This window comes from Equus caballus, chromosome 10, assembly GCF_041296265.1.
Source record: "Equus caballus isolate H_3958 breed thoroughbred chromosome 10, TB-T2T, whole genome shotgun sequence".
NCBI classification, from domain to species: Eukaryota; Metazoa; Chordata; class Mammalia; order Perissodactyla; family Equidae; genus Equus; species Equus caballus.
The window spans coordinates 67,451,461-67,472,578 of NC_091693.1; the positions used below are offsets into that span (position 1 = coordinate 67,451,461).

Here is a 21,118-nt window from a genome sequence, read left to right on the forward strand (position 1 = left end):
CTGAAGATGATTCCTGAGTTCCAGGGAACTACTTCCCATGTTAATCAAGCCTTTTAACATTTTCCTGAGAGTATTTAGAGTGGGATCCTAGAATAACAGAATGTCACAGCTGCTTGGACCTCAGAGATCATTCTGGAACAATCCCTTGGTTTTTACAAATGAAGATGCTGTGTTGACAGAGGTAACTTGGCAAACAGCAAAGTACAAATAAGGTAAATGCTGGTTTGTTTGGATTTGTTTCCAGCAGACCCCAAGCGGCCCCCAAATACGGTTACTTATTGATGTACCAAAGTGTCACCCATAACAGCCAAATGAAGGAGCTCTGAGAGAAGCCACAGAGTCTGCAGGAGTAAGATCTTCACCTCTCCAGACCAATGACAACAATCTCTAGACAAACCTGACCAAATTCATCCCCACGAGCTTTCATACTGAGAATCAATTTTAATTAATGGCAAAATTCAACAGGAATCCCAAACCTTTCCTGGAAAGGCCAGGGTGAGCAGTCTAATTCAAATATTTTCCTCCCAAGTAATTTCACACTAACTCTTTCCTAAAATGCATTTTCTGGATCAACCTTTAAAATAAACATATGCTCTTCAAGCATGATAGAGAATGCTGAGTTATGTTTAATGCTTCTTAAATTAATAACAATCTTACATCAGGCAGGATTTCTTACGTTCGTTAAAGTTCTATTTCAACAAATACCAGGGACATAGGCAATAGATAATTATATGAAATGAGTGAGTCCGTGGCCAAGGCTTAGGTCATTGTGTTATTCTAGAAACGTGTTTTGCTGTTGTTGTAATCATATTTCTGGGTAGGGTCTTTTGAGTTTATGATTTAACTCCTCCATGGAGCTTGGACTCCTCCATGCAACTTTCCTGTATGTTCAAGTAAAAAGAAAGTGTAATCATTTTGGAATCACAGTACTGAAAAGAAGCATTTGTAAATCAACGTTTTTACATACAAATTGCTTTGCTGATCACTGGAGGCACAATCAGAGAAGTTAACAGATAGTCCCTGCTTTTAAATGGCTTCATTACCGATAAAACATTTGTCAGACTCACAGGCGGAATTGAAAGCTAAGAAAGTTCCAACAGGTTTAAATCTTTAGTGGCCATGCCATGTTTTCACCATTAGATGTCCTTTCACCCCCTTTTTCATAAAATATTTTCTTCTGGGAGCAACTTTCTACCCTATCTTCAGCAAGGATAGATCCAGGTTTTGTGAAGCTTCAAGTTTATACAATTTTGCAGAAATCACTTTAGAGAATAAAAATTATGAATACTAAATTATTTAGAGTAAGAAAAGACATCACAATACATTATAAATTTCAAAAAGCTGACCAGTACAAAAAACATCACAAAATCTTGAAAACTAACCTAATATATTTTTTTTACTCAATGTTCTGACACTCTCTGTAACGCTTTTCTCCTCTATGACATTGTTTGCTGGACCAAACTTTACCTGAAGCCGACTACCTCTGGATTTTTCTATTACGTAAGCCAATATTTCTCTTTATTGTTTAAGCTACTTTATTTGCATGAAATCCTAATTCGTACAAAGATATATGGAAAACTCATATTAAGCTTTAAGGATAGATGGACTTCAGCTCATGAAGAAAGGCACTAGAGGATTTATTCCAGCTTGCAAAGAATAGAATAGTTTGTGTAGTCACACAACAATTCCCTTCAATAGCAGAGGGAACTTAGAATCACCTAACTTTTAGCTCTATGTGATAAACATAATTGAACCACACAAGGATATGTGGGAAAATAAAAACATTTGTAAGGTCAGAACAATAAAACAAAGATTATTATTGCCTTTACCAAGTGTTTAGTAATTTGTCCTTAATGGGAAATGGTTCCATGGCTCCTTTGATGTGGTCATCCAGAATTAATCACTGCCTAGTACTACTTCGTTCCAGTGGAATAAGGAAACAGTCTGTGTAAAGATGAAAAAAAAGTGGGGAAAAGTTTAATTGACTAAAAACTGGTTTAATTAAAATCCATTAGGTAAGGGCTTTCCTTTTTTGTTATTCTTTGATTTTAACTCTTGTACATAGGAAACCATTGTAAGATTTAATTCATTTTTTAAGATGTATTTTATTTCTTTTTTTATTGCACTAACATTGGTTTATAACATTATATAAATTTCAGGTCTACATCACTATATTTTGATTTCTGTGTAGATTATATCATGTTCGCCACCCAAGACTAATTACAATCCATCACCCCACACACATGCCTCATCAACCCTTTCGCCCTCCTCCCTCCCCCTTTGCCCTCTGGTAACCACCAATCCAATCTCTGTTGCTATGTGATTGTTTGTTGTTGTTTTCGTCTTCTACTTATGAGTGAGATCATATGGTATTTGACTTTCTCCCTCTGACTTATTTCACTTAGCATAATACCCTCAAGGTCCATCCCTGTTGTCACAAATGTCAAGATTTCATCCTTTTTTATGGCTAAGTAGTATTCCGTTGTGTATATATACCACATCTTCTTTATGCATTCGTCCCTCGACGGGCACCTAGGTTGCTTCCAAGTCTTGGCTATTGTGAATAATGCTGCGATGAACATAGGGGTACATGTATCTTTATGCATTCATGTTTTCATGTTCTTTGGATAAATACCCAGCAGTGGAATAGCTGGATCATATGGTAGATCTATTCTTAACTTTTTGAGGAATCTACATACTGTTTTCCATAGTGGCTGCACCAGTTTACACTCCCCCCAGCAGTGTATGAGAGTTCCTTTGTCCCCACATCATCTCCAACACTTGTTATTTCTTGTCTCGTCAATTATAGCCATTTTCTGAGGTGATATCTCGTTGTAGTTTTGAGTTGCATTTCCCTAAGTAAGGGCTTTTCAAAAAGTGAATAGAAATCATACTATTCAACAAGCATTAGGTAATACAGCTTTGAGACGTAAATGTGCCAGGGGAAAACAACAGTTGCTCTGAGATAGAAAATTCTGTACCACCTTCTTCAGTATGGGGAAACAAATGGTCGTTTTGAAAGTGTGTGAGCTCAGTGTGGTTCTGTTTGGAATAATGACAGAAAGGAGCCGAAACAATAAATGCAGAATATGATTTGGAATGGAATCCTGCCGGGATTCTCTGTTTTATTACTGCCAGCTAAAGAGCAGAGAAGGCCAAGCACACTAGGTTTTAGCAAATCTTTTACAATTGTGGATTATTTAATGATGACCTTCTTGGATTCACCTGGAACCATAAAAGAGGAAAGGAGCAGAATGACTTGAGAGGTTTACAAAAACAGTTAACATTTGGGATGGATTTTCTTCACAGTAGTCTGACAAAACAACTTCTCTAGTTACTGCTCATGATGGAAAAACAGATTCCGTGGCAGAATCCTGGCCCCATGGGGTGAGTCCTTGGAGAGCACCCCATCCAGAACACATTTTGCACATAAATTAGGGGACTTGTCGAAGCCCACACAGTTGGTAGCAGAGTTCATAGCAATGAATTCTGTGTAAGTTAAAAGTTACATAAAAAGGAGAGTTGAGCATAAGGAGAAATGTTTGAGTCTGTTCCAAGTTATAATATTTCTGCCTCCCATCCCCCTGCAATGCATTCGTCAGTTCTCACCACCTTCCTTCCCTACTCTCACCAGATACCTGAGAATACCCGCTGTTTCCCCAATTACTTCAATGTTAAAATTGAGACTTATTCTTGCAGAAAACTATACCTGCACAGGTTAGATGGTCCACGAGGGATCTCATCCATGATCACATCTTGACCTCCTAGCCCGGTGCCGGCTCTCAGCTCATGTTGGTCAAATGAATGCACTGCCACGAAATGTTCAGTGAAGCTTTCTCCTGTTCAGCTGGCCTTAAAGTTCTTTGGTTTTCAAAAATTGCTTGCCAGCCTGTCTTGCCAGTAGGCATGATGGTCTTTACTTGCCAATTCATTTATCTTCCACAGCACAACTTTGACCAGCTGTCCTTTATTAAAAGCAAAACTTCTCGTTCACCCCTTGCGTGACTGCCTTCAACCAACTAGCTCGTCTCAGCTGACCCTTACTTCTTATTGAACTGAGAACACAGCAGAGAAAAATTAGTAGGGAACTTTCACACACTCCCAGCACCACATCTAGCCACTCTCTGCCTTTATGCCTACTTACTCTGCTTTCCCACTGCTGTGAAGAACAAACTCTTCTTTGTTCTCCTAACTCAGGGCAGCCCTGCAACTTGTGTGCTGGGTCCCCATCTCCTCCCGCCTACTTAAGGATGTCAATCTTGCAGTTGCCTCCTCTCTCCCCCGAATTCCCCTCTCTACTTGGGATCTCTCATCTGCATTCAAGAATGTTGTAATATCTTGATCTTAGCAACCTCACTTGATTCCACATCTCTTCAAGCTACTGTCCTTTTTCTGTCTTGAGTCCACTGCAGTCAGACTTTTGCCCACACCAGCTCCATGTTGTCGATTCCTACAGTCAATTGTAAGTTAGCAGCATTGAACAGACAGGAAGCAAGGCCCCTACACTCCCCTGGTTTCCTCCTGTCTCAACAGCTATTCCTTCTCAGTGTCCTTTACTAGATCTTTTCCCCCTCTCCAATTTTCTAAATGTTAGGATGCTCTCAGAGTCTGTGGACCTCTTCTCAGTCTGCACGCACTCTCTCTTGAGTCTCACAATATTAAATATCATCCTTACTAATACCATCCTTACACTGATGGTTCCCAAATCGGTATCTTTAGCCCTGAGCTTTTCTTTAAAGCTCCAATATCTTGACATCTCCACTGGGAAGTCTGATTGGCACTTAAGCTTAAAATTTCAAAAATAGATTTCGTGATATTGATCTTCTCCCCAAAGCTGCTCATCCCCCAGTGTCCTGTATCTTAGTGAATGGTACCATCAACCTCTTAGTTGTTTAGCCCCAACCTTTGGAATCTTCTTTGACGTTTCTTTTCCTCTCATGTGCTTTGTCTAAGCATCAGCAAATCATATTACCTTTACCTCCAAAACGGACTTCATTCCAACCACTTGTCACCATCATCCTTGCCACCACTCTCTGGTTCAAGTCACTTAATACTCCTCTGGACTATTGAAATGGCCTCCCAACCAGTCTCCCAGCTTTTGTCGTTGTTCCCTAACCCCAAGTCTATCCTCAACACAACAGCCAGGATGATCCTTCAAAAGTATGCAAATTGCTACCTTAGAGAAACTCTCACAAGAGGACGTATACCAGATATTTTAAGGCCCATCAGCATGTTTTTAAAACTCAAGTAAATTATCAGTTCAAAAAAATTTCCCTTGGGTTTGTGCTACATGCTTGTAAAAAATATTGACCAAAACCAAGGTACATAATGTATATACTCAACATCAATTATGTATTCATTTATTTTAATAAAAAATGAGTTTCAAACTGTCAAGACATTTGAGTATAAATATTGGCCTTTTCTTTAAAAAAAAAAAAAAAAGCAGCAGTAGGGAGAGCCTCTATTTCTTTTATAGTCATATTATTAATCCCGCCAAACAGCGCCCCCCATGCTTCCTGCCTGCGAGTGTATAATAGTGCGTTTAACAAGCACTCACCTGAATTTACACAGTCATTTCAGAGGAAACTGCCTCCGAACCAGCACATGGTGAGGATGGCTGCTGCCCCAGCTGCGAGGCTTAGTGCTTGCAAGAGCTGATTTAAGCATTGAAAAGGACTTGGAAAATTCCAGATTTTCCCAGGTTCTGAGCACTTCTCCTCTTCCCGATATATTCAAAAGGCAAAGTCTTGCTCTATTCCTTCCGCCCCTCCAAAGAGGAAAGTTCTATGTGTTCCGTGGTGCAATTGCCCTGCAGAGAAACAGTTTGTACATTCCATGTGATTAATCTATAATTACAATGGTAACCAGAAGAGAATGGCAGCAACCAAGAGCCGGAAAAGCGTTGCAGACTTCTGTTTCTGGTAATGTTGCAGACTCGATTCCCTCGACAACCCTCCCCCTACGAAACAACTACAAATGCTCGATGAAGTTATTTAGATGTCTTAATATATGTACATTTAAATGTATAATAAAACATTAAATTGAGAGCTGTGCATGAGATACCAAGCAAGTTGTGAGACAGACTAAGATGAAGCTGTTCGACACAACTGGCCGAGAGCACAACCCACACTGCAGACACAAAACACTCCAGGAACTTTCCACGGGGAACCCCACTGGAGAGGGCTCGTGGAAAGATTTCCCCGGCAAGAGCTGCTGCCGCATCGTGAGCAGCAATGTCACCGTCTCACGAGTCTAGTAAGAGGAGCTTGCAGTAAGCCTCTCAGAAAGCTTGTTATGTGTCCCCTGAAATTGTAAGACACAGGGGACAGGTGACTCAGGGCTGAGGAGGCAAAGGCAGAGGTTATGGTTTTTGACCCGGGGCGACAGGGCAAAAAAGGAGAGTGCTCTTGTGTTGTGATGACCCTGCATTCCAAAATTTACATGGAAATGCAAAGCACCTAGAATAGCCAAAAATCTTTGAAAAAAAGGACAAAGTTGGAAGACTTGTGCTATCTCATTTCAAGAATTATTATCAAGCTACAGTAATTAAGACAGTGTACATTGGCGTAAAGGTAGACGTACAGTGCAATTGAACAGAAAGTCCAGAAACAGATTCACATAGACACAGTCACTTGTCTTTTGACAAAGATCCCAAGGCAACTCAATGGGCAAAGGATAGTATTTTCAACAATTCGTCAGCTGGTGGTGGAAAAATTGGATGGTCATATGCAAAAAAAAAAAAAAAGAAAGAAAAAGAAGAAGGGATGAAAAGAGAAAGAGAGACAATCTCAACCCTTACCTCACACTATCTATAAAAATTAACTTGAAATGGATCAAAGACATAAACATGAGAGTTGAAATTATAAAACTTCTAAAAAATAACTATACTAGTCATCTGTTGCTGAGTAACAATATTACCACCAACTTAGTGGCTTAAGACAATACACGTTTGTTATCTCACAACTGCGGTGGGTCGGGAGTCCAGGCATGGGCAGGCCAGTCCTCTGCTTAGGGTCTCACAAGGCTGCGGTCAAGACGTCAACCGGGCTGTGGCGTCATTCAAGGCTCAGTTGGGGACAGTTATTGGCAGAATTCTGTTTCTTGCAGTTGTAGGACTGAGGATTTCAATATCTTGCTAGCTGTTGGCCAGAGGCCACCCTCAGTTCCTAAATACCACTCACAGTTCCTTACCATGTGAATTCCCCAACACGACCACTTGCTTCCTAGAAACCAGAGAAAAAGAGATCCAAGCAAAGTGGACGCTAAAATCTTAAGTCACATAATCATGTAATGACACATAATTGCATACATCCCTATAGTTCTGTTATATTCTGTTTATTAGAAGCAAGCCACGTGTCCTGCCCATACTCAAGGCTAAAAGCAATAGAATAACTGAAGAAAATATATAGATTTTCTGCATTGATGGAGAAAAAATGTACATGACCATACAAATCCTTTGTTTGTTTAAAAAGCAGTTCTACTTAAAGGAAGATGGGCACGATGTTAGCTCAGGGCCAGGCTTCCTCAGCAAAAAGAGGAAGACTGGCGGTAGTTAGCTCAGGGCTAATCTTCCTCAAAAAAAAAAAAAAAAGAAGTAGTTCTACATATTTCTTGTATACTGAGTATCTTTTCCATGTATACTTTCTTTTTTTGTTGAGGTATAATTGACATACAACATTATATCAGTTTCAGATGTAGAACATAACCATTTGATATTTGTATATATTAGGAAATGATGACCACAGTGAGTCTAGTTAACATCCATCACCATATATAGTTACAGAATTTTTTTTCCTGCAATGAGAACTTTTAAAATCTACTCTCTTAGCAACTTTCAAATATGCAGTACAGTATTATTAACTATAGTCACCACGCTGTACATTACATTCCCATGACTTAATTATTTTATAACCAGAAGTTTGTACCTTTTGACCCCTTCACTCATTTCTCCCATCTCCACCTCCGCCTCTGGCAACCAGCCATTTGTTCTCTGTCTGTGAGCTTCATTTTCTGTTGTTCCAGTTCTTGGTGTTTTTTTTTTCAATTCCACATGTAAGTGAGATCATACGGTATTTGTCTTTCTCTGTCTGACATTTCACTTAGCACAGTGCCCTCAAGGTCCATCCAGGGGCCAGCCTGGTGGCGCAGTGGTTAAGTTTGCACGTTCTGCTTTGGCAGGCCAGGGTTTGCCAGTTCGGATCCTGGATGTGGACCTACGGACCACTTGTCAAGCCATGCTGTTGGCAGGTGTCCCACATATAAAGTGGAGGAAGATGGGCACGGATATTAGCTCAGGGCCAATCTTCCTCAGCAAAAAGAGGAGGATTGGCAGCAGATGTTAGCTCAGGGTTAATCTTCCTCAAAAAAAAAAAGTCTATCCATGTGGTTGCAAAAGGCAGAATTCCATTCTTTTTTACGGCTGAATAATATTCCATTGTATATGTATACTGCATTTTCTTTACCTATTCATCCATCGATAACACTTAGGTTGTTTCCATACCTTGGCCATTGTAAATAATGCTACAATGAGCCTAGGGGTACTGTAGTCACCAGGCTGTAAACAACACCCCCAGGACTTATTTATTTTATAACCGGAAGTTTGTGCCTCTTGACCCCCTTCACCCATTTCACTCACATCTCCATCCCTAACCTCTGGCAACCTCCAATCTGTTCTCTGTATCTATGAGCTTGGTTTTGGGGTCTTTTTTTTTTTAGATTCCATATGTAAGTGAGATCATACGTATTTGTCTTTCTCTGTCTGACTTATTTCACTTAGTATAATGCCTTCAAGTTCCATCTATGTTGTTGCAAATGGCAAGATTCCATTCTTTTTATGGCTGAATAGTATTCCACTGTATATGTATGCTATATTTTCTTAATCTATTTATCCATCAGTAACACTTAGGTTGTTTCCGTATCTTGGCTATTGTAAATATTGCTGCAATGAACATGGAGGTGCATGTATCTTTTTGAGTTAGTGTTTTCATTTTCTTTGGATAAATACCCAGAAGTGGAATTTCTGCATCTTATAGTAGTTCTATTTTTAATTTTTTTGAGAACTCTCCCTACTATTTTCCATAGTGGCTGCACCAATTTACATTCCCATCAACAGTGCACAAGGGTTCCCTTTTCTCCACATCCTCGCCAACACTTGTTGTCTCTTGTCTTTTTGATAATAGCCATTCTAACAGATGTGAGGTGATATCTCATTGTGATTTTGATTTGCATTTCCCTGATGATTACTGATGTTGAGCATCTTTTCATGAACCTGTTGGCCATCTGTATGTTTCCTGTAGAAAAATGTCTATTCAGATCTTCTTTCCATCTTTTAGCTGGATTGTTTGTTTTTGCTATTGAATTGTATGAGTTCTTTATATATTTTGGATATTAACCCCTTATCAGGTATATGATTTACAAATAGTTTATCCCATTCAGTAGGCTGCCTCTTCATTTTGTTTATGGTTTCCTTTGCTCTGCAGAAACTTTTTAGTCTAATGTAGTCCCATTTCTCTGTTTTTGCCTTTGTTGCCTTTGCTTTTGGTGTCAAAGCCAAAAAATCATCACCAAGACCAATGTCAAGGAGCTTGCTGCCTATGTTTTCTTCTAGGAATTTTATGGTTTCCGATATTACATTCAAGTCTTTAATTCATTTTGAATTAATTTTTGTGTATGGTGTAAGATAGGGGTCCAGTTTCATTCTTTTGCATGTGGATACCCAGTTTTTCCAACACCATTTATTGAAGAGCCTCTCCTTTTCCCCATTGTATATTCTTGGTTCCTTTGTCACAAATTAATTGATCATATGTACGTGGCTTTATTTCTTGGCTTTCTATTCTGTTCCATTGATCTATGTGTCTGTTTTTATGCCAATACCATAGTATTTTGATTACTCTAGCTTTCTAATATAGTTTGAAATCAGGAAGCATGATGCCTCCAGCTTTGTTCTTCTTTCTCAAGATTGCTTTGGCTATTCCGAGTCTTCTGTGGTTCCATACAAATTTTAGGATTATTTCTTCTACTTCTGTGAAAAATGTCCTTGGAATTTTGATAGAGAGAGCATTGAATCTGTAGATTGCTTTGGGTAGTACAGACATTTTAACAATATTAATTCTTCCAATCCACGAGCACAGAATATCTTCCTATTTATTTATGTCTTGAGTTTTTTTTCATCAATGTCTTATAGTTTTCAGTACACAGGTCTTTCACCTCCTTGGTTAAATTTATTCCTAGGTATTTTTTAATGCAATTATATATGGTATTCTTTTCTTAATTTCTCTTTCTGAGAAGTAATTATTAGTATATAGAAATGCAACAGATTTCTGTATGCTGATTTTGTATCCTGCAACTTTACTGAATTCATTTACTAGTTCTAACAGATTTTTGGTGGAGTCTTTAGGGTTTTCTATATATAACATGATGTCATCTGTAAATGGTGACATTTTTTACTTCTTCCTTTCCAATGTGGATGTTGTTTATTTCCTTTTCTTGCCTAATTGCTCCGGCTAGGACTTCCAATACTATGTTCCAATACTATATTGAATGAAAGTGGCAAGAGTGGGCAACCTTATCTTTCTGCTTTTCACCATTGAGATTTCACCATTGAAAAATCATCCATGTATGGTTCTTATTTTCCTACTTACCTCTTAAGTTCCTGAAGAATGGGGAGTATCTTATGCTTTGTAAGTCCCAAAGTGCCCAGCAGCAGTGTCTCACATGCATTAAGTACTCAAGAAATACTTGGCCATAGAGTCAGCTTGGCACAAGGGAATGTGTGCAGTCTTACGGGATCAGGGGAAGGTTAATTCAAATCCCAGTCTGTCATTTACTAGTCGGGTAAACTCAAATAGTTGCTTAACGTCTCCAAGCCTCAGTTTCCCTATATAACCTCGTAGCTTGGAGATAAAATGAGATAACGTGTTTAAACTGCCTGACATTCACCAACGGATAGCAATTACCGCTATTTATTGATGTGAATAACTATAAAATGTTATCAATGAGTAAGTTTTAACATTAAATGGAAACTTAAAATGCCAGCCTTCTGTGATGGATATTTCTTCTCATCTGCGAAAACATCGGGATTCTTCTTGACTGTTGCTCCCCTTGTGTAAGGACAGCCCCACCCAGATGTATCTGCTCTAAGGTGTGCCAGCAATGAAATGACCCTTTTTGCCAACCGACTTCTGCAGACCATCTTTTCCCTTAAACAAACTTTCTCAAAACGAGTCTGAACAATTGCTATATAAAATATATGTGTCTTCTAAATTCTAATTGGATTAATACTTCTGCCACAAGAGGGCACAGGATGACCGTGAATACTGTGTAAGACGCGGCAATCCTAAAAGTTAATATCTCACTGAGTTCTAGGAATTGTTTTGACTTGAATATTGTTTTTATATACTTGAATTCATTTTGTTCTTTAAAGCAAGAACAATTGAAAGCAGAGAATTTCCACTATTTCATTCTGGAAAATCTTTTTTCAGGACATAACTGGTTAATAACAAACTTAGCATCATTCTTCTCTGTTTAAATACTATGATTCATCTCCTTGCTGGGAGTCATTTCCTGTAGGGCCTCAAGACGCCTTCTAGCTCCAAATTACTGTCCATTCCCAGTTCTTATTATGTTTCCTGCAGGCCGTCAAGTTCATGGGTTTTATTACAGCCTTGCAAATTAGTAGAAAAAATTTACTAGCCCATAAACATTTTATCAGCTTCATCTTGTTCCTGGGAGCAGATGGGTAACAAAATAGCTGAAAGTGCTATTATGCATAACTTACTCATAGTATGAAGCTAATGATTGTTATGCAACCCATTTGTAGCTTTTTATTTTCTCCTTGCAAATGGCGTGCATGGACAGTGGATGTGGGCATGAATGTAACCAAATAAACCTGTTGCCCAACATTGCATGCAGTCTGCAGCATGCTCAGCAAGAGTGATGCATATGCAGATAGATATCATTGACAAACGGAAATCACATTTTAAGAGAAGTCCCACTGGCCCCTGCTCAAGAGAGGCCATTACTGGCCAGAACATGCCTGTTCCCTCCTCTTCCTCCTTGACCCTCTGCTCCTCCTACGCTGCACCCGGACACCCAGAGGGAGAGTGGACAGAACCTTGGCCCACTATTTTACAAAGGTTTCTGGTCTCCAAACTGAGATGGATGCTTCCGCACTCAGGAAGCTAGCGTCTATGTGGTATGTGCAGTGGTCCGAGTCACTGTCTACTCTGCCCCTTTGCAAAGTCACATGTGTTTCTTTGCAGTTGCCATGCCCATTTCAACTTAGACTTCATGTTCTGTGCCAGCCTTAATGTAGCTGAGGGTAAATGCCCTTACCCCTATATTTTGGGAATGGCTGCCCCTTTCTGTAAGAGTAGCTGTGGCTCTGTCTCCTTCTCTTTCACACCAGTTATGGCTCTGCCCAGTCACACTGGTCCGCCACCCAGAACAGGGTGGCAGGTGACCCACACAATTATTAACAATGGAAGCAGATGTAAAAGAAAAGTAGCTCCCTGTAGGCAACAGGCAGTGAGGACAACCGTGGAGAAGAGGCAGATGCCTTTTCAACTACCAGCACCTTTCCCATCTTAGTTCAAGGCTCTGAGGAAGTCAATGGGAGTCTGACTGGCCCCATTATTGGGCATTGGCTCCTGATTTGGGGCCGGACAGCTGGCAGTAATAGGATGGGGTGGCTGAGACCAGGATCCACAGTGGGTCCTAGTCCCTGGCTGCCAAGCAGAATGTGAGGATGCTGACAACATGACCTTCAAGACAGATTTCAGGACCAGTTTTTCCCAATGGATGTGCTGAGAGAGGTTAAGAGATGTCCCGTGAAAATAAAGTTCAAAGTTCCTTTGCTACAGGACTCCCCAGAGCCTTTAATATGCCGAAGCTTGTATCTCCCAAAGGGAGATATTATTTTACCAGAAAACTTCTTTCTGAGATAATGTCATACAAACCCAGTGTTTTGAGTTACACACATGGGAACTGTTTTTCTAATCATCTAATTTGGTCCAATTATTCGAAAAGAAAAAAATCACAATGTGTTGTTCCTTATAAAACAAGAACAGAAATTGTTTTATGTGTGACCAAAATTTAAAAAAAGGTTGAGGAGTACCTCTAGGGGGTTATCAGGAGATTGGAGGGGCATTATCACTATAGATCTGCAAATACCTAGAGTCCCAATGACGGATACAAAGATTGCCTTTGATCCAGGTACATCCTTATTTCAACAAGCTTGCAATGCTGCTCGGATGTCACCTTGTAAGAATTCCCAAGTTCTAGAAACTGGTTTAGAGGTAACCTTGCCCATGGTGCGATGAACGAATAAATGAAGGGGCTCAGTGTTTGTTAGGCAGGATTTGAACGTCTGATATCTCAAGGAGATATACCCAACGACTGTCTATGCTTAGTGAAGTATGAGAGACTGCCCTTTCTAAAAGTCACAGGCTAGACTATCCGCCACGTATAAATCAACACAAGTTGACGAGCTGAAAGAAGCTAAACCGATTAAAAAGAAGCACGTTGTGGGCAAATAAAATCCCAGGAAAACCTGAAATAACACAAGTTGGTGGTGTCACCATTGTCTTACATAATAAGAATCGCTGTGGTAGCACACGAGATGAGGATGCAGGGAAATGTTTTGCCTGGGTCCTTTTGCAGGTTGGGGAGTGTTTTTCACTCGTCCACAACATTTTCAGGAATCCTGATGATCTTGCTTTGCTCTGGACCATGAGGGTGATCATGAAGGATGATGTCCTTAGATTATGTCTTAAGAAGTGGGGATTGGCAAGAATTATCTTCTGAATTCCAAGTACTAGAGGAAACCAACCATTAATGTTCAGGGCTCCAGGATAGATGACAATAACTAAGTCCATATCTAATTCTGTTCATGTGATCCAGCCACAAACCTATAGACACGTTGCACCTATAGAAATTTTCTCTAGAGTATCTTGTGTGAGTACCTGTGTTGAATTGACCCAAAGGGTGACCTGCAGAGTTCTGACCTGGTACCAAACTCAGCCATCTCTTCTGAGAAACCAAAGTCTGACCTCAAGACAAAAAAAACAGAAACCAGAGAAAGAAGGAAAAAAACAAAAACTTAATCTCCTCCAGAAACCTAGCGAGAGGGACGAGGCACATACCAGTACTTGTGGCCACACGGAGAGAGGACTTAAATGGCCCAGGAAAAAAATGTGCCATTCTAAGTGGAGAAGAAAACAGCTATTGTCTAACACTCAAATAAAAAATACTGTATAAACAGCTAACAGCTGCTTTCCAGCCTTTGCTTTTTAGAGCAAAAGCCAATAAAAGAAAAGACATACTCTTTCAAATGTGGTTTTCCTTCAGGGCCCAGGTTTTCTACAACTAATTTCCAGCCCCGAAGTAGGCCTTGTTTCGGATCATTTTGTTTTGAAGACTTGAGAAAGCTACAAAGTTGAGTACAGAGCCACAGGTCTAGATGGAGGCTCAGACAGACAGACTTTGCTGTCTACACCGGGGGAAGGTGTATTCAGATCAGAGGGGATCTTAGTGTTAAGAAACAGAAGCCGGTACTCTCAAAACCCTCCTCAGTGAGTGGATATCTAAAGGGAAAAAACATTCACTTTGCACGCAGAAGTAGAAAACAAGGTGCATCTCTTTGAGATTTTGTTGTTGGGTCCCAGCATCCTTAACTACAAGATTATCAAGGAGAGTAAATGACATGGTCCATTCATTCATTGTCCACGTATAAAAGCCACCTGATAAGACCAGGAGGACTCTAATGAGCACCCATCTGGTAAATAAGGAAATTACAGGGGACTTTCAAAAGGGATATTCATATGAAAAATTACTAGCTAAGTCTTATAATTATGAAGCCAGAGGGACAAAATAACAGTGAGAGGAGGCCCGGTTTATAAACAGAAACTCAAAGATAAGGCCTTGCTTACTCCCTCCTGGGGCCTCTGTTAACGCTGTTTACTCCACCTTCAACACCAGCTTCAGTCCCTTAAAGGAAATCTTATACTTACTTTGGGTATCAGCTCTTCATTCATCTCTAACTTTTTAAATTATATATAAAAATTTATGTATGTGTGTGTATGTGTTAACACATACATGTATATGAAGAGAGACAGAACTTTAAAATTTTCTCTAATTATTTCTTATATCTTTATTTTAAATTTTGAAGCGCAGGCTATGTCTCCTGCACGTGTCTATTTTGCTGCTGTGTCCGTATTTCCTGAATATTGTGAACACGTGACATCCATTCCCAGCAGAATGGCAGAGCAGACCCTCTGAAGGCCCTCCCGCTACAATTCTACTAGATCCTGAATACAATGGGGTTTTTAACGTGTCCTGCTGGGCCTGCAGATAGCAAAGGAAGCCTCCAGAGCCCAAAGAACCAGAGCTGAGATCCCAGCAGGAGGTGGTAAGTGCAGGACAACATCAGACACTAAGCCCTGGGCCCATTGTGAGGTGTGAACACCAGACTGAAGTCTTCCACTGTAAATCCTGACCCTTGAAGGGGCCAAACCAGCCCTCGGTGTCATGGAGGAAGCAAATGGAAACCTCTTCTAGAACAAACAACTCCAACTTAGGCCCTCAGGACTCCCACAGACAGAGCGAAATGAATTCAGAATGAAAGATCGTCCAACAGCAAGAAAATAAGGCACCACGTACAAGAGAAAACAGAAACAACCACTTTGGTACTGGAATTATCAAATGCAAGATGTAAAATATTACATACGAAATATTTAAAGGAATCCTGGATGGAGTCACAATTGTGTGCAAATACCAAGAGTCTATGAAATACGACCAGGCAGACATTTATAAATGAACAATATAATCATTGAAATTAAGAACTCTAGGCTGGATTAAGCGATAAATAAGACCCAGTTGAAAAGAGAATCAGTTAACTAGCGTGTCTGAAGAAATTACCCAGAATGCAGCACAGAGAGACAGGAAGATAGAAAATATGAAGACAGTGTTAAAACACAGAGGGTAGAGTGAGAAGATTTAGTATACTAATCATAGGAGTCCCAGAAAATACTAGAGAGAATGGGTGAAAAGGTAATATTGAAAGAGAGAGTGACGGAGAATGTCCGGAACCGCTTGCTGTGAATCCACAGATACAGGAAGCACGATATACACTACAATAAAGGCCAGCATTCTTTTTAAATTCTACACTCAGACACATTGCACTAAAACTGCAGAAGGCTACACTCAAAAGGAGGGTCTTATGGGCAAGAAGCAGAAAAAACACAGGTCACCTACAAAGAAACAATTAGGTTGTCAGCAGACATTTTTATACAGCACCAGAAACCAGAAAACTGTAGAACAGTATCTTCAAAGCGATAAGAGACAATAACTGAGAATTGCATGTGCAGCAAAACTACTTTTAAGAATGTGTGAAATAAAGAATTTTTAGATAAACATCATACATGATCAAAAAAACAAAGAACACGGAGGGTGCTATGCTTAAGCTTCTTTCTGGGACATCACACCAAGAATGCTTTTTTGTGAAAAGAAGATTTAAGTACGAGGTTAACATTTACTTAGTTGAATGACAAAGAGGGCCTTTCGTGCTCCCTGACTCTCTGGGAATTCAGGAAACAATTGAGTTATTGGTGGCTTAAAATGTCAGAAAGCAGAAATCACAATGCACTTCCCACTCTCAATTACTTGAAGCATTGTCTGATTTTGAGGCTATTTTTGAGAACTAAAATGTTTTTCTAGTATATATTGTGTAGTTTCCACGTGCTTAGCGTGACTAATGCATTAGTCACAAGTTACAATATGAGACTTTCAAGAAAAGACAGACTTGGTCTCTGGAATGATTTTATTCCCAACACTTAGTCCCCCCACTTCAACCAATTCTTGCCCCCGCCCCGAGACTGGCTCTGCTCTGGGCAGGAGGTACCTCCTCAGAGGACCTGCTGCTTCTTGAAGTCTTTCCTTCAGTCAAAATCTCCATCCTCCTTCTGGGGCAGACATTCCCCCTGTATTTCTCATCCCCTTTCCTGTAATCTTTTATCTTCCAGTGGGAAAATGGGTGAGCCCAGCTGCTAGAGAAGTATGAAAGGGAGAGACAAGGGGAAAAATTAGGTGAGGTTGATGCAACCTCAACAAAGATGTTTTAAGCTGTGCTTTTTGCTAAATGGAAAAATGGGAACCAACCCAAATATCTCCAACAATTAGGAGCTAGCTATGCAAACATTAGCATATGAATAAAACGGAATATTATATTGCCATGTATGATGATAAATGTAAGACTGTGTGGACAGTGGCTACATGTGGCTTATGGGACTACATCAAACTGTTTGTGTAAACTAATGTCAAACTCATAAACATAGAGCACAGACTCAATCATGCACAGGGGTTATAACTATGTAAGAATCATGTAGATGCAGAGCTAAGAATTGAAAGAAGATATAGAGCCTTTAACTTACAAAATAATCTATTATTTATTTATTAGGATTTATTAAATTTATGGTGAAAGTGTTTTTATGTTGTTTTTGTTGCTCTCGTGATTCTTATATTTTTTCCATATAAAGAAGGCTACATTTTTATTTTAAATGGTGGACTAAAAAACTATGGTGAACATGGGCCAGGCTGGTGGTCTGACAGTTAAGTTCACATGCTCCACTTCAGTGGTCCAGGGTTCACTGGTTTGGATCCTGGGCACAGACCTATTCACCACTTATGAAGCCATGCTGTGGCAGGCATCCCACATACAAAGTAGAGGAAGATGGGCACAGATGTTAGCTCAAGGCCAATCTTCCTCAGCAAAAAGAGGAGGGGTGGCTGTGGATGTTAGCTCAGACCTAATCTTCCTCAAAGAAAAAAAAAATATGGTGAACATACTAGTTAGAATCCAAACAGGAGACAGAAAACACACAGTAATTTCTACAAGCAAAGTCAACTATAAAGAATTATTAACAGGGGCCAGCCAGGTGGCACAGCAGTTAAGTTTTCTTGTTCTGCTTCTCGGTGGCCCAGGGTTTGCCAGTTCAGATCCCGGGTGCAGACATGGCACTGTTTGGCAAAAGCCATGCTGTGGTAGGTGTCCCACGTATAAAGTAGAGGAAGACGGGCATGGATGTTAGCTCAGGGCCAGTCTTCCTCAGCAAAAAGAGGAGGATTGGCAGTGTTTAGCTCAGGGCTAATCTTCCTCAAAAAAAGAAGAAAAAAAAAAAAGAATTATTAACAGGGAATGGGAGTAACCAGAGATTGGTTTGTAAGAAGTAAAGCTAGCACTGAGGAAAACAGGAATAGCAGACACGGAGAGCAGCTGTCACCCCTAAGACTGAGATAGAACATTCAGGAAAAGGCTGCCTCTTCCCAGGGGTGAGATCTAGACCTCATTGGGGTGTGTACAGCCGGGGCTTTCTGGGTAGTGGGAAAGTTCATAAGGGGCCACACTGGTAAGACCTTCCAGAAGCCTGCTCTCTGGAGTGCTCAGAAAGCCATCCATGGGTGGGGTACCATGTCCCAGAAATCACTGCAAAGTTACCTGGTGGGATGCCAGGGAAGCCATCCAAGGGGAGGTACCCCACTTTGGGCACCTTGTTGTGAAGCCTCCAAGGGGGGCTCCCCAACAGAAATCATTCACAGGGAGGTGTCCACAGAAAGGCACCACTGCTGCTGGCCGCCTGCACAAAAGGCTGTGCGTGCCGCAGGAGCCTGACGAAGCAAGCCCACTGCAGCCAGGAAGAGAGCCCCCACTTCTCCCAGTCCCCCACCAGGAGCCTCTACTGACAAAGCTTCACACCACGCTCGCTGGCAAAGGAGAACTGCCTACGGGGTCCAGGTCCATTACCGCAGAGCTAGTAATGAAGGGTGCATTTGGAGCTGAGAGGCAACAGATCGGCAACTGTCACAGTGAATTAAGCTGATGGCTATACATATGTTCACGCCCGCTTGAAGCCCTGGATTTTCCCATCAGAGAGACAAGCTCACGCAGGAAGCCTGAGCTGCTATCAGACAGCTGAGCAACAAGGTTCTTAGCCTCCTTTGGTGCAATATCTTTTATGAAAGCCCACTAGCTTGCCATGTTAATCATTTCTTGTCTACACCAAGGCAGGCTGCTCCAGAATCTCCCCAGTCTTGTGATTTAAAAAATATATATAGGGGCCAGCCCCGTGGCTAAATGGTTAAGTTCGTGCGCTCCACTTGGGTGGCCCCGGGTTTTGGCGGTTCGGATCCTGGGCACTGACATTGCACCACTCATCAAGCCATGCTGAGGCGGTGTCCCACATAGCACAACCAGAGGCACTCACAACTACAATATACAACCATGTACTAGGGGGGCTTTGAGGAGAAGAAGAAAGAAAAAAAAAGAAAAAGAAGATTGGCAACAGATGTTAGCTCAGGTGCCAATCTTTAAAAAAAAAAAAAAAAATATATATATATATATAGCAATGCAAATATGTTTTTCAGGTGTGTCAAGGAAAATAATGAATTAAGAATACTGTAAATAAGTTTAGTAGCTAAATAAATGCCAGTCAAGGTTGTAAAATTTCTGCAACATACTCTTTGACAATATAGTGACCAAGGTCCTGGGCTCTGAGCCACCTACTAATTGTGTAACCTTAGACAAATTACATCACCTCTCTGTGCCTCAATTTCCCCATCTGTAAAGTGGGGATGATAGTACCTAATTCAGAGAATGGTTGGGAGGATTAAGTGAGTTAATACATGTATAGCTTTTAGGACAGGGTGGCACATAGCACATAGTAAGCACTTTAGAGCACATAGTACGCACTTTATATGTCAGGTATTATGAATAGTTGAGAATGGTTAACACGCACACCCGTTTATGCTAGACCCCTCTCAAGTCCTCTACAATCTCCCTCACTCTCCTTCCTTAGAATAATGACCTTCCTCATAAATACTGCTCCTAAGGGACACCCGGGCACAGTGCAACCGCAGACTCACGCAGTGTAGCCCCTCAATTCCACTGGGCACGCAGGACACCAGCTTGTTCTTCTATCATCAACTCTGGACAGAAAGGCCGAAAGCCAAGACAAGTAAACTGGCCCCCACATAACTGCTCCAAACAGCTTGGGGCCTGGCAGTACCAGTGGAAGAGCTTGAAAAGAAAAACAACCAAAAACAACGCACAGGCTTGTCTTTGTCATGGCTGACCCAGCTCACAGCCAGGCACGGAAACAGAGCAGCTTTATGAGAAAATGCCTTTCTTTCCACGCAGTAATTGAATCCAGTTGTGGATTGAGGTTGTACATTAGTGGGGTTTAAGAAAGTTTTGCCTCAGATACGTCGACTCCAGCTGAACAATCTTTTATTTCTGTTAAATACTCGTTGAGCAGGGTGTTAAAACATCCAGGCGCAATATAAGCCTTTGGAATCCGGCTCTCACACTCACCCCAGAGAGACGCTGGGAATCCTTTAGGCTCTTCAAAAACTAAACCTCCTGGGTGGAGTCCAGGACACCCCTCTGGACACTGAATTCTGCTTTGTAGCAAACAGTGTTTGGGGTAGTTTTAAGGCAGCTGAATGCTTAGAACACTTTAGACGTCCACATAATTCCTCTTCGAGGGGGTTCTCCTTGTCTCACAACTGGCTTTCTCCTGAAGAATCCTAAGGGGGAAGAGCTTGCTTGTGGCCGGGACAGGAGGTTTCAGACTCTGATTTGGTTGCATCTTGTCCTGTGGCTATTGCTGCCTGCTGACAGCATGCTTTGCTCTGTTAATGAAATGAAACAGTCCCTATTCTAAACTGCCACCCACATCAGGACAGTAAGTCTCACACCGCCCAGCTGGAGTCCTGCTCCGGAGCCCTCGGGGGTACAGATTCCAAGGTCTTATCCAGAAGCTCTTCAGCAAGGCCTGCATTTGAAAATTGTTAATTACTTCGGTAGTCTTGCAATCATGAGACGCTCCACGTGGGAAGTGGAATGGGATATGGGTTAAGTTAAAAAAGAGCAAAGTTTCTTTTACAGACATAAAAGCGAAAGAGGTTATTGGGCACCCACTGTGTGTGCTCAGGCTTCTGGAGGCTTCGCTGTGCGGCACCATCTCTCCCGTTCTCAGGCACTGTATGAGCTTCCAGCTTCTCCCTGAGAAAGGCTTTTCCACCCATATGGGTCAGGATGCTGGGCAAGGAATAAATGGCTCACTCA

General features: G+C 41.1%; 1 long non-coding RNA gene across 1 annotated transcript; it reads right to left on the bottom strand.

Moving 5' to 3' along the window:
* Positions 1-608: 608 nt before the first annotated feature.
* LOC111775341 (uncharacterized) lies at positions 609-20,044 on the bottom strand. The gene is made up of 5 exons (XR_002810947.2): positions 19,915-20,044; positions 5,558-5,809; positions 3,710-4,055; positions 1,830-1,944; positions 609-881 (listed from the first exon to the last, which is right to left on the bottom strand). It is a non-coding gene; the product is annotated as an uncharacterized lncRNA (long non-coding RNA).
* Between the last annotated feature and the right edge of the window lie 1,074 nt (positions 20,045-21,118).